General features: G+C 38.3%; 1 protein-coding gene across 20 annotated transcripts in view; it reads left to right on the top strand.

Moving 5' to 3' along the window:
• jmjd1cb (jumonji domain containing 1Cb) overlaps positions 1–13,513 on the top strand; it is a 229,500-nt gene that overhangs the window by 106,160 nt on the left and 109,827 nt on the right. For 5 of the 20 annotated variants that reach the window (XM_073918237.1, XM_073918230.1, XM_073918227.1 and 2 more), the window contains exon 1: positions 3,592–3,775. The exons of 12 other annotated variants lie outside the window; for them this stretch is intronic. The gene's annotated coding sequence lies outside the window, so the exon portion shown is untranslated. Of the gene's footprint in view, positions 1–3,568; positions 3,776–13,513 lie in introns of those variants that run through there. 3 more of the 20 variants (XM_073918212.1, XM_073918219.1, XM_073918224.1) reach the window with 2 other exon arrangements.

Raw genomic sequence — 13,513 nt, 5'->3', positions numbered from 1 at the left:
CTGCATTGTGGGTCATTTTAAAACATTGACTGTAATATATTAGGATTTTTTGTGGTATTCTACTGTAATCAAAGTAATCAAGTACAGCTACTGCAGTTGAAGACAAAAGTGAGGTGGTTAATGAATAAATTAGTCACTTGTGTGTAATGTATTAAATTCATAGTAAATACTAAAAATAAAGATGTTTGTATACTGCTAGTGTAAAATGTATATAAATTACAGTAAAAGTACTGTAAAAAATTGTCAGAATGTAAAAAAAAAAATGTGCTCAAGGGCAAGAAGTGAAAGTAAGGCTATTTTACTGTAAAATTAAATTCTGGTAAGGCCCTGCTAGTCTAAAACACATTTACAGGTAAATTACTGTAAAGGGGCAGTTGTGGTAACTTGTTGGCAACACTGCTGCCAGGAAGTTACTGCAAAAACACAATAAAATGTGTAACAGTGCACTTATGACTGGTTTTGTGGTCCATGGTCACAAATATGTAAAATAATGTTTTAAAGTAGGGCTGGGTGATATGGCAAAAATGCAGTCTCGATAATTATTTTCCATATTGAATGATAACGATATATATTTGAATATAAGTTCTTAATGCTTCCCGATTTAAATGAGTACCCCAACATTGACTGAAGCCACAAAAATAAAAGGGTCCATTGAATGGCATAACATATTTTCGGCCAATACATTTTCGGGGGCCGAAAGTTCTGGTACATTTTTAATATCAACACACTTTTAGACTCCCATTGTTGCATATTTCTGCTGTGTGATTGGCTTATAGATCAATATTGAGTAAAAAAAAGTTATTGTTATTGACATAAATTTGAATGCGATTCGATATAATATCGTTTATCGACCCAGTCCTTTTCTAAAGTTTGGGAAATGATGTAACAAATAGCTAAAAAACTGTTACTAAATTCTCACAAGAATACACTTTAATGATATAGATAGCAGAAGCAATCAGAGAAATTGTTACTCATCATATTATATCAGTGTGAACAGACAAACAGCATGTTGCTGAACTCTTATCACATTGCACCTGATTAGGATACACTCTAATGTGCCAGAAACCCAGCTAATGAAAATTAATCGCACAGTTAATCACATCATCAGCATCACTACAGATATGCATCTCGAGAGAGACATACGACTAATTTTAAGTCTTCAGACTATGATTACACCAACCAGTCCTATAGAAGGTCAGTGGTTGACACACACACACATAGCAGGGCTCTACCATTCTCTGCTGCTTATTTGGTCTCTTTGGCACATGTGCCATACACACGCCTCTGCTAAGCCCCACAAGCTCATCTCTGCTGGAGTTCTTTTATGAAAAAGAGACTTTCTTATTAATGTCACACGCTTCAAATCTGTGCAACACGCTCCCGGCATGGAGCGAAAAGGGGAAGAGAGGATTATCAGCCGAGAGAGACGTAGCTGGTGACAGACAAGCCAGAGAAATGAATACGCTCACACACACCTGCTTGGAAACAGGCCACATCACATCACCTCGACCTAGAAATGCTGCAGCACCTTATGTTTCCTGCACAACTTTTTAAATGGATGGTTAAGACCAACATAATCCTGTTACTCGCCTTCATTCTGATGCAAACTGATTTTCAGATTTTTTTTTTTTTAAAGGAACTGGTTAAATGACAAAAAAAAAAATCATTAAAGATTTATAAAGTATACTGTAACTCATCATTTAAAAAAATAGTAATGGAGTATTTTTATGAGGCTACTGTTTTAGTCTTCAAAATTGCAGGTTTAATTTAATGTTGCTTGATATTTAATCAGTCCTAAAGAATATTTTTAAATGTCTTGAATTGTAAAATTTGTTTAATTGTAATAATGCCACCAACAACAACAACAACTAACAATTAATAATAATACTATTATTATTTAACAGCCTTCTGTATTCCTGCATTTTGTTTATAACATGTATTTTTTAAATGAATGCTATGGTATGCTGATCATCCACATCATATTTTTGTGTTCACATCATTTCAAAATAAGATGAAATAAACACAACAAACAACAAAACTGTTTATTGAGATTCAAACATAATTTCAAAAAATATAGTCTTAGGTTCAATCCCAATTATATTTTTGTACCACTACCCCTTCCCTTTTCCCCTTGGCCCTTACACCACTGCAGCATCTGCACACGTCATCATCTGTCCTTGTGAGCTCTTGCTTCATATGAGATCAGACGATGGCGACTGCTGTAGTAATTCCAGTTGTGTTATTGATTGGTATTTATCTTCAGGAAATCACTGAAGGCATATTTTATGTTATCATAACGATCTAATGTGACAATAAGATCTTAACTATACTGTGTATTTACACAGTGGCCATATTCATCTATGTAAACAAACAAAAACAGCACTAACATTATATCAGACACTGTAAAAAGTTCATTCTTGGCCAGACTTTTCTGACAGGGTAATGGAGTGTCATCAAGAATGTTGTGGGACTGCTGTACAGGAGCTATGATTATGGATTATAGATCTCGAAATTTTGCGGTTTTTATTTTAGCTGATTTTTTAAAAAGCATGACGGTAAAACACGAATGGAGTTATGAATATATTAAAACGTGCTTGTTTGTTGTAAAAATTTGTGGATCTACTTAGATCCGGGTGTAATTATCTGCCATTGTGACTGGTGTATTCTGGGTAATTTTCTTTCCCCTTGGTTTCGAGTGTGGTCCTGAAAAATCTTCAATCGAAGATTGGTATTCACCCCTTCCCCTTAGCCTTACGCCTTCAAGCTAAAGAGAATTGAGACACCCCTTCCCCTTCACGGGAACGCGCAAAACGAGGGGTAGGGGTAAGGAGAAGGGCTAAGGGGTAAAATTGCGATTGGGATCTCTTCTGCTCTAAATTTCAACATATTCTGTATGTGTTTTCAATAGTCTAGCGCAGGGGTTCTCAATCTCAATCCTGGAGGTCCGGTGTCCTGCAGATTTTAGCTCCAAGTCCAAACACACACCTGGGGTAGCTAATCAAGCTCTTACTAGGCTTTCACATCCTTGCAGGTGTGTTGAGGCAAAGTGGAGCTAAAATCTGCAGGACACCAGAGTTTCACAACACCTGTTCTAGTGTGTAAGAAATCAAACAAATCATAATTTTTATTTTTGGAAAATGGCAAGCTGCGAATACAATTTTCCAGCAGCAGAAACATTATGCTAAATATATCTTGTTATAACCCAAAATAAAGCCAACAACAGGAAAGTGAGTAAACAATGACATAAATATATACTTTATAAGTGAACTCTTCCTCCACACACAAGGCTTCATTTAGCTCTATTGTAGTTGGAACTTTAAGTGTTTCTTTTTATTGTGTGGTTGTAAAGATAAAGCACATTCGAAGCTTATCAGCTGAGGTCGCAGTTACTAGAGTTCAGCGCCCGTACTATTTCTACACGGGCATGCGGTCAGGCGATACGCATGTTCTTAAGTCAGTTCAGTGCTGAGCAGGTGTTTGGGTCAGCCTTAGATCAAGGCCACTCTGCACTGTTGTGGCTCCCTATTATGCAAGTGGATGCTGGTGATGTAACCAGCGATATTACATCACAACTTCCTTGTTCTTTCATCTAACGAAGCGGAACTGTGCCGTCCAGACACACGCCTGGATATTACACAGCACAGGTTACTTCAGAGTTACAGATTTGAACTAGCGCTGGGCTCTGCCACCGCCACGCTGAGATCAGGAAATAAGAGAACCGCTGGTGGGAATCTGTGAGTCAGGATACTGCAAGATCGGTGCTCTTTTCAGCAAGGTGAGCCAATTTAAAGAGCGAGCCAGAGTGAGATTACATGTGAATTGTCATCGTAAACTCGTTTTCTTTCTGTAATGTGGCTCATTTCTGTGTGCAACTGGATATTCAAGGTAAACTGTGCAGGACATTTAAAGGTATAGTTCACTGTGCTGAACACAAATGCTGGTTGCTGGCACTCATCGAGTTCCAAAGTAGCAAAAAAATACAATAAGTCAACATTTTATATATAAATATCTTCTTTTTCATAGATTAGATTGGATTCAACTTTATTGTCATTACACATGTACAAGTACAAGGCAACGAAATGCTTAGGTCCTACCAGCAGTGCAATAGCAGCAAGTGCAGGATATATGTACAAGATATAAAGTGCAATTATTAAAAAACAATGGGAGATATTTACTGATGGATGTGTTATGAATATAATACACAGGTTGTATTAACTATGAACAGAGATTTACAATTGATAAATGTAGACCATTTCATTGTGGTCATGTCATTGGCCCATAAACATTTCCTGCTTGTTATCAAACTATTTCTAAACTGTAACAAGGCTATTTAATCATAACTTAATGTTAAAACAGCTCTCATAACAATATCAATATGTGGCTCTTTTTGGATTCTCGGATGTCATTGAAATGAAAAATGTGAAACAGGACATATGTTGGCTCCGTTGATTTGTTTACATCCCTCAATATGTCTATATGTACAGGTTGCTATTAATAATCAGAGGTGTGCAGAAAGATATGAACATAATTACAAATGAATATGCGCAGTGCATATGTACAATTCAAGATGAAGTTCTTTTGTGTTCAACAGAAGAAAAGAAACTCAAATTGGTTTTGAACAAGTGAAGGGTGCGTAAATGATGACAGAATTTTTGTCTTTTATGTGTTTTATGTTTCTAACTTTCTCTTTAATAATTAATGGATCTCATAGTGTATGTGGAAATGAAGCGAGCTTCTATGGCAGTGTAGAAACTTGTCTGTACGCAAATTATTTTTTCTGCTTGTTCAAACTACTTATTTAAAATGAGCTGAATCAACACAATTCTTGATTTTTTTGGGGAGGGGTGGCAGTTTATTTGTTTTATGTTCAATCCACTTAAACTTGTAAAAACAATTAAGTTAACTTAATCAGTTTGCCTTGGGACAACATGAAGCAAGTGTTTGTTACCAATGACTGTAGCTGTGTCTCATTTCAGAGGCTGCATCCTCCGAAGGATGTATTAGAAGCGCTGCGCCATCGTGGCGTGACTAAGGCTGTCTTATTTTTAAAAAAATCTAAGGCTCCTTCAAACTGAGCATCCTTCGTTTCCCAGGTAATGAAGGACACAACCGGTGGATCGTTTGCGGCCTTGAAAGTTCCAAAATTCATTGCGTGCTGATAATGGCAGGACGCTTTTAAAAGAAAACTCCGGAATAAATGTATGAATTAGGTTTATTTTATGTGGTTTCCCTCGGGTGCTCTGGTTTCCCCCACAGTCCAAAGACATGCGCTATAGGTAAATTGGCTAAATTGTTTGTAGTGTATGTGTGTAAATGAGTGTATCTGGATGTTTCCCAGTGATAGGTTGCAGCTGGAAGGGCATTCGCTGCATAAAACATTCTGGATAAGTTGGCGGTTCATTTCGCTGTGGCGACCTCGGATTAATAAAGGGTCTAAGCCAAAAAGAAAATGAACGAATGAATGAATCTGTATAAAAACGAATGTGAGGTACAGTCTGTCCTGTTAAACGCACATCACATGATAGCATTAACTACTCAAACACCCACAAACCTTTAAACAAAGAGTGATTGTCATTTCTCGAGGTGATTCACCATCAAGAACAAGTTGTGGATTACTGCAGAAGACCAGTGTGATCAGTCAAAGCATTATTCAGGGGGTGATAATGTGAAGAACGGCCTTAAATGAGGTCGGTGTCTTGATCTTGTTCCTTTCGAGTGCGCATTAGCTCGGGCAACCTGAAAAAATGGCGATTTTTGTTTGATATAGATGTTCAAAAACGAAACTTATGAGACGGTTGCTGTTTAATTTTATTGGTAGTGGCAAATATTTTATTGTAAGTTTGGCAAACAGTTTAGGAGAGTTTGATGTTTGCCCATTCAGACGAAATGCCCAAACATATTAACTGAGAGGCGTTTTAAAGATGGCCACAAAGTGACATCACTTACCTTAAAGGGACTTTGGTGTAACCCAGCATTTTTTACAGTGTGTGATATGCCCAAAATAATCAACATCTATTAAGAAAGTAAACAGTAAACTAAATTAAGTCGGTTTTGAATTCATGTTGACTTTAAAGACTTGGCTTAGATTCACTGCGATCTGAATAAACCAGAGGTAATGTAAACACAGAAAAAGACCAGTAAGTGCTGCAGCTGCATGCAAGCCTGTAAACAACTTGGCTTTTTTTGCGTTAGGGGTCGTTTATTTTGTCTCTCCGCCAGATATTACATCATACAAGTTGAAGCTGCTAGATCTATAGACCCAATCAAGGTCAAGGCCACCCCGCCGCTGCCCTCCTCCATGTTCATTTGATCAGACTGCAGTGCACCCAAACCACTGCGTCTCCAATCTGAAGACATGAATTAATACTGCCGGCCTGTGTTCAGAGAGAGAACGAGAGAGAGAGAGAGAGAGAGAGAGTGCCCGTCTTATAATAAATGTAATGCACGCTTGCCCTTCCTCTTTCTTTACAGATTTCTTTTTGGCCGCTTGCCTCCAGCTTCAGAAAAATGTTATTTGGCAGGCAGCTCTGTCCTCATTCTGAGGCTTTCATGTTAGAGCTGAGCTGCTTTGAGAGAGAGCGAGAGTGGAAAAACAAGCTGAAATCAATGAGACTTTCAAATTAAAGGGCTTATTTCTGTAGAAAAAAAAATAGCGTGTTGTGATTATCTTTTGTCTCATTTCGGTTTTAATGTGTGGAATAAAGTGTTTTCTTTTTAATAGACTACTTAAAGTCAACAAGAAATCCAAATGGGCTTTCTTTGTGACACGTTCCTGGTTCTGTTGTGTGCAAATCCATCACTGCAAAAGAACTATACTTGTCTGTCATTTTCCATCAATATTTCATCCATTTTATTTTATCTTTTGCTGTCGCCTCCATAGCTTGTTTTCAATCACGTGGTTCTGGTGATGCGTGAAATTCAGATGGAGGGCAGCAAGTAAAAAACTGAATGGGAGACATAGAGGAAAGTCTGTATTTTTGCGATTTATACCATATTTCGACAGAGATGTAAATAGAAAATAGCAACATATGTTGGGCATGTTTCTTATATCTTAAAGTGGGCCGAGTTTTCTACTGAACTAAAATGTATTTATCTGTCATCGAGGCGGTAGATACTGTATAAGCTATTACGCTATATGAAAAAATACTATAGTGTTTGGAAGCATAGATAATTACTTGAATTAAACTGTCATGGTAATTTTATAATGTGGTACGACACAACTGTAGTAATAAACAAATTATTCAATAGGCTTCAGTTTTCTACACTATAATTATACCCTATCACAATGCACCACAGTTTACACTAACATTAAAGTATTCATTACTGTTTATCAGTTTACCATGCTGCAGTATTCTGGAGCAGCCATTAACAAAGAGTTGTACACATTATACACTTAGCTAAATGGTTTAAAAACATGTTAATTATGAATTACCATAGCTTTTCCCCATGCTGATATCTTCCAGACATCACGAAATAACAGATAAAAGCATACAAAAGTGTTTATGCGTAGTCTACATTATTCAACCCGGGCTCATTGTGGAAACGTAGCCCCGCGGACGTTTCTGCGGACTGCAAAATACGTCCCGGGAGGTACGTATTCGAGCAGTTTTTGTTTTCGCGGATCCGAGAGAGGCCACTGTGCGCGTTTTTTTGCGTCTTGAGCGCCTCTCGGGAGCGCGCGCCGTTCGCGCCTGCACTGTTCTCGCGTGAAAAGCCGCCGGAAGCCGCTGTGGAGCAACTATCCGTCCGACTGGCTGGCTGAACGACCAAACGATTGACCTGGCGGCCGGCTGATCGGCTGACTCGGCCGCCCTCCTCTTCCTCCTCCTCCTCCTCCTTCCCTAAACCCAAGCGACGGTTTGCAAAAGCCGTCCAGAAAAAAAAAAAAGCAAAAGCCCTCGTCTTTGATTTCGACCGCGCTTTCGGATCCCGCTGCTTTCTCGCCCTTATTTTTCGGATTCTGTTTTTCATCTTACCTGATTTCTGGAACCGCTCTTCCCTGGACTCAATCCCGGTCATCACCGCGGCCGACTCCTCCTCCTCCGGGCCTCCGCTCCGCCGACGTAACGCTGCAAGCTAAGCGGACAAACTGGTAGCAGCGGGAAAGCCCTCCACTCTGAGGCGAGCCGTCGGCCGGCGAGCGTGAATAGGAGGAGCGGAGCGGCGCCACACCGCCCAGCAGCGTTCGCTCGAAAAAAACTAAAATCTAAAAACTAAATCGCGGTCTCCAGAAACGTCAACGGGGCTACGTTTCCAGAATGAGCTTGGGTTGACATTATTATTTAATTTTTCTTGGTTATTTGTGAAAAGTGCTCCATAAGAATTATAACCGTCTAGTTTTGCTCGCATGATTCGCGTTTCTTTTTGTTTGGTCAATGAATGTTTACCATCAGCAAACATACACCGCTACCGCAAATATAGATGTTAACATTTTTTCTACCGAAACAACATTAAAGACACGGATTAATACAAAACAAGAGAGAGATTTTATTACAGCAATTACATGGCAGGGTACGTTATTTATATTCTCCTGGATTTTGTATAAGTGTGGTGGTGTTTGTATCTGATTTTTATATATCACATTAACATATTTATACCATAGCCAAGCCTGTATATAATCTTTATTAGTGCTGTCAAATGTATTATCACGTTGAAAAAAGTTTGTACACATGGATGTATTGAATGAATGTTTATTACATGCCGCCTTTTCTTCTGTTTTTCAGCCAGTTTCTTGAACTTTCCCCTCTTTATGATCAAAAACTTTTGGAAGTTTATAAAAGCTGTTCGGCATTTCTTATTTTGGCAAATTTAAACAATTATAAACAACATAAAACAGACATATTTTGATGTTCTTTTAGGGATTCCTATGTGGAAGAATCACTTCCTGCCTTCCATCTGAATTTCTCACGTCGTCAATGATGTAATGTAAAAAACAACCTATAGCCTGATATCTTCTTAAGTATTTTTATTTTTTTATTTTTTGGAAACTCGCATTTAGGCTTTGTGTAATGTCCAATTTGGCTTTTTATTTCACTCATGTTTGATAAAATCAAGTCCTGTCTTACATTTGTGTTTTTGTCAAATCTCCTCTTTCGCTTCTTTTATTGTTTTATACGCTGTTAACATCATATTCATTCAAAGTCTACGTCTTTTACATCACATAGCTGCAAACTGCATTCACAGCTCATTTCATTTAAGTAATGAGATATAATTCCTATTTCATGCCAGAATCAAGCTTGACTTGAAAGCAAGTTTGCTGACACAATGTTTAGATAGCTTCATATTCTGTAAGTCAAATCAAATTTTGGAGAAGGTTTACTAATTAAACAGTCTGATCATGGCCTTAGATTCTGAAATATGAAGCAGCACTCTTTACCTGATTTCATATTTGATTTGTTTTTATGTTTGTATCCAAATCCAAGCCCTAAATGTCTTCTCTAAGGCATTGGTTTATGTTGTCTTACGCAACAAGAGATGCGCCGAAAATCTAAAACGCTTTGGGAACGCAGAACAGATGTTTTCATCTGCCTGAAGAATTATATTTCTGTGCAGAGATGGTGCCCTGAAAATATCTTGTTCTCAGAATGCACTCACTGCGGTAGCTGTGTATTATTTATAGCTTTACTTTTCGTTTTTTCCGTGTGACCTCATTTTCGGCGGGAGGAGGTTGGGGATGATGGGTTTGACAGCGACCGCAGCACGAGAGAGAGAGAGAGAGAGAGAGAGCAGTACAGACACAGCCTTTTCCTCAGCCAATGGGAGAAAAACTAAATTGTGAAGCGACTGAAAGCACGGCCTGGCTTCTGTCCTTTCTGCAGGAGTTTGTTATTCAGAACACCAGAGTCTTTTATTCCCAGTTGACTGAAGCACAGTAAAAAGGGTGATCTGTATGGTTTTGGAAAAAACAATAATGTGAAAAATGTAAAATTGTCAAGGATTTTTCTTAGAAGCTTAATAACTCTTGCACAATGGACAGTTAGAGCAGTTGTAAACAGGGCAGTTCAAAGTTCAATTCCAAGCATACCAGCGAATGAAAACAAACAAAGAAACTAACGTCCAGGGGTCTGTTTTATAACATTTTTGTAGAAACCATCCTAAAAGTGAATGTGCACCAGATGTATATTTACACTACCTGACGAAAGTCTTGCCGTCTATGCAAGTTTTAGGAACAACACATAATAACTTGACTTCTAGTGGATCATTTGGTACCAGAAGTGGCTAATATGAAAGGGAAAGGCCTCTAGATTACGCTTATTTTACCAAAATAAAATATGATCATGCCTTGATTTTTTAATTATTAAATTAGGACAGTAAGGTCTGACTTTGCTTAGACAAAAGTCTTGTCACTAAACAGAAATAATGTACAGTATAGAATAAAAAGTCAGTGTGCAGTGGAAAAAGAATTAATATTGTGTTTGACCCCCATGAGCTTGGAGGACTGCATCCATACATCTCTGCAATGACTCAAATCACTTATTAATAAAGTCATCTGGCAAAGAAAACGTTCTTGCAGGACTCCCAGAGTTCATCAAGATTATTTGGATTCATCTTCAATGTCTTTTCCGTCTTACCCTAGACATGCTCAATAATGTTAATTTCTGTTGACTGGGCTGGCCAATCCTGAAGCACCTTGACCTTCTTTGCTTTCGGGAACTTTGATGTGGAGGCTGAAGAATGAGATGGAGCGCTATCCTGCTGAAGAATTTGCCCTCACTTGTGGTTTGTAATGTAATGGGCAGCTTGATTGGCATGACATTGTGTACAGTAATGCCAAAGCATTTTAGATATGTATAAAATAGCCTTATATATCAACAATATATGTCAAATGAGAAATAAATTATATCAATAAAAGAAAAAACAGACAATATCTTAAGTGTAAGTGTAGATTATTGAAATAAGGCAATTTAGTAGATTTCTAGATTTCTAATGGTGTACAAATATTTTGCAGTCAGTTTAGATGTCATTTCATGTCCTAGTATATAATAAAGTTTTTCTGAGTTGTTTATTTAAAGAATGAATTACTTAATGTTTCTCTCGCTCTCACAGCTGTTAGCTGCGAAGCCAAACGAAAGTAGGTTTAAATAAAAAGTTATTGTAAAAACGCATAAAATTAACGACAACTATTCGAAAGCGAAAGCCAAATAGTGGACATTAGGAGATTTAGAAAACCCGACCATGTTTATTTAAGTTCCAAAAAGGCGCGTCTCTGTGGGTCTGCATTGCATGTGACTGTCCTTGGGAGTGTTGACAATTCTTGTGCTCACAGAACCAGCAGTAGCCTATGAAATCACAGATATTTGGTTCTCGGTGGATATAAAAAAGTGTAAAAGGATGATAAAAAAAGTAAAAAGTGCCACCAAATATACTTGGGTGGCTGTTAATATACCTAAGCGGCCCGCCAAAGCAAAGTCTATGTGTGGGAAACACTATGTATAAATATGTATACCAGAAGTGGCATACGCACGTTAATAAATGCATCATACTGTGATTGAGTATGGGTGGTCTATGAATGTGCCATCCTCACTGAAATCTGAAACACACTGTCATTTACACTGCAAAACAAGTGATGCAACAAACCCAGAATGCTTCTGCTGTAATCTACGATGCTCGTCTCAGGCTAGTTTGTGGCACTGCTAGCTTAAAGTATAGACCGTATATAGTGTTAAAAAGAGGTTGCAGCTTGCCAAGAATAGAAATGTGCTTTTTGAAATATTCATGTAATAAACTGCTCCGAGTCTGGGAAGAGGAAAAAACTGGCCGTTCTTTGGGGCCAGCATTCCCTCAGGAAGTTTGTTGGGCTGCGATTGTACACTCAGCGAAACCCTATCAGCACCGCAGCACTGCTGATAATAAAACTGTCATTTGCATATTCCAGCTGGCTTTGATTTTAAAGCCACAGTTCTCTCCCTCTCTCTCTCTCTTTTTCTCTGGTGCCGGAGTGCTTCTCTTTCCTTTAAATCTAGTGTTATGAGTGGGATTTGAATAATTAGCAAAGGAATTTTTGAAGCTTAATTGCTTTAAAAATCCAGCTATCGATAAAACGAGCTGTTAATTGTTTGAATATTTCGTCGGCAGTCCTCCAAGGGCTCTTTGACAATAGTTGATGATATAATTATCCATCACAGTTTGTCGAAAGATTGTCCGTAGCCTGAGGCCCTCAGGAGATCTCTGCCTCTACCCAAGACATTCACACTTTACCGAAAATCGGAGCTGCGTTTAATGGATTTAAACCATCTTTACAAATTGCGTAAAATGTGAACAGGAACGGAATTTTGTGTGGAAGTACAGCTGGGTGACTTAAAGAATGCTTGGTGTACAGCTTTTAAAAGCCGTCTGGATATTTTAGTTAAAATCCTAGAAGTTCGGGACACCCCCGTTCACATTAGAGCCATCCATAATGCTTCACTGACTCTCACAAAGGAGCCGCTATTTTTACAAGCCCAGCTTGAAAGAACACACACACAAATTGATATCATGAGGCTAGGCGACCACAATCTCTCTTTTATCTGTCCAATCCCTGTGAGCAACAAGTGGGCCTGTTGACAGGGAAACAAAGGGACAACTGTCTGGCCCAAGTGTCTTCCTCTGAGCTCCAGAAAAGAGCTGCTGCTACCTTTAGAGAGTTTTTCTGGGAATAATCGGCTCTGTCGTCAGGGTTCAATAATGTATGCGTTAAGGGGCCTTGTACTCGTAGCTTCTTCATAATTCCTGGAATCTGTTTATGGCTGTTAGGATATTTGTTGCATCAATTTAATTTTATGAAACACTCTCAGAAACACTCATTTGTACCTAAAGATTTCAAATTGGTGCCTCAAAGTTATATATTACTCCCTAATAAAAATAAACATTTGTATTATTTAGGTACTATTACTGTATGCACCCTCAAGGTATTAATATGGACCCTTTTGAAAAGGTACCAACCCAATGACAGCTCTTGTACCTTTATTTCTGAGAGTTCTCGCTGCCTTAAGTTTTTTTTTGGTTGAATCAAGTTAATTTTTCTAGTCATCTTGACTTACATCAATCAAACTGACTAAAATATGAAGTTAAAAAAGTGTTAAAACCTGATCAGCTTTTTAAAAATAAGTTAAATAACATCAAAATATTTGTTGTTGTTAAGACATACACACCCACCACGTTAACGAGCTACAACTCCCAGGATGCAGTCGCATACACCGGTTCCTGATTCCCACTAATTACACACACACACAGCTGATAACTCATCATGGAGTGATATCCTGGACTATTTATACACCGCACTTGCACAAACACAGTGCTGAGTCTTGTTAACCTGTAACATCATGAAGCAGTTTTCTTTTGTCTAGTCTTTCCGTGCCTGTTGACCCTTGCCTTGTGTATTGTTCATGCCGTTAGCCGCCTGTACCAATCTCTTTGCCTGAGACTAATCTTCTGGATTACCCTGTATGTACCCATTTGCTTTTTTTTATTGATCAATGCCCAACTGATTTTTATGTAAATAAAGATGCTGCATATTGATCCCCAACTCTGTTGC

The sequence above is a fragment of the Danio rerio genome, chromosome 12 (genome assembly GCF_049306965.1).
Source record: "Danio rerio strain Tuebingen ecotype United States chromosome 12, GRCz12tu, whole genome shotgun sequence".
NCBI classification, from domain to species: Eukaryota; Metazoa; Chordata; class Actinopteri; order Cypriniformes; family Danionidae; genus Danio; species Danio rerio.
Note: the sequence above shows the minus strand (reverse complement) of the source record. Positions and strands in the feature narration are given on the sequence as shown.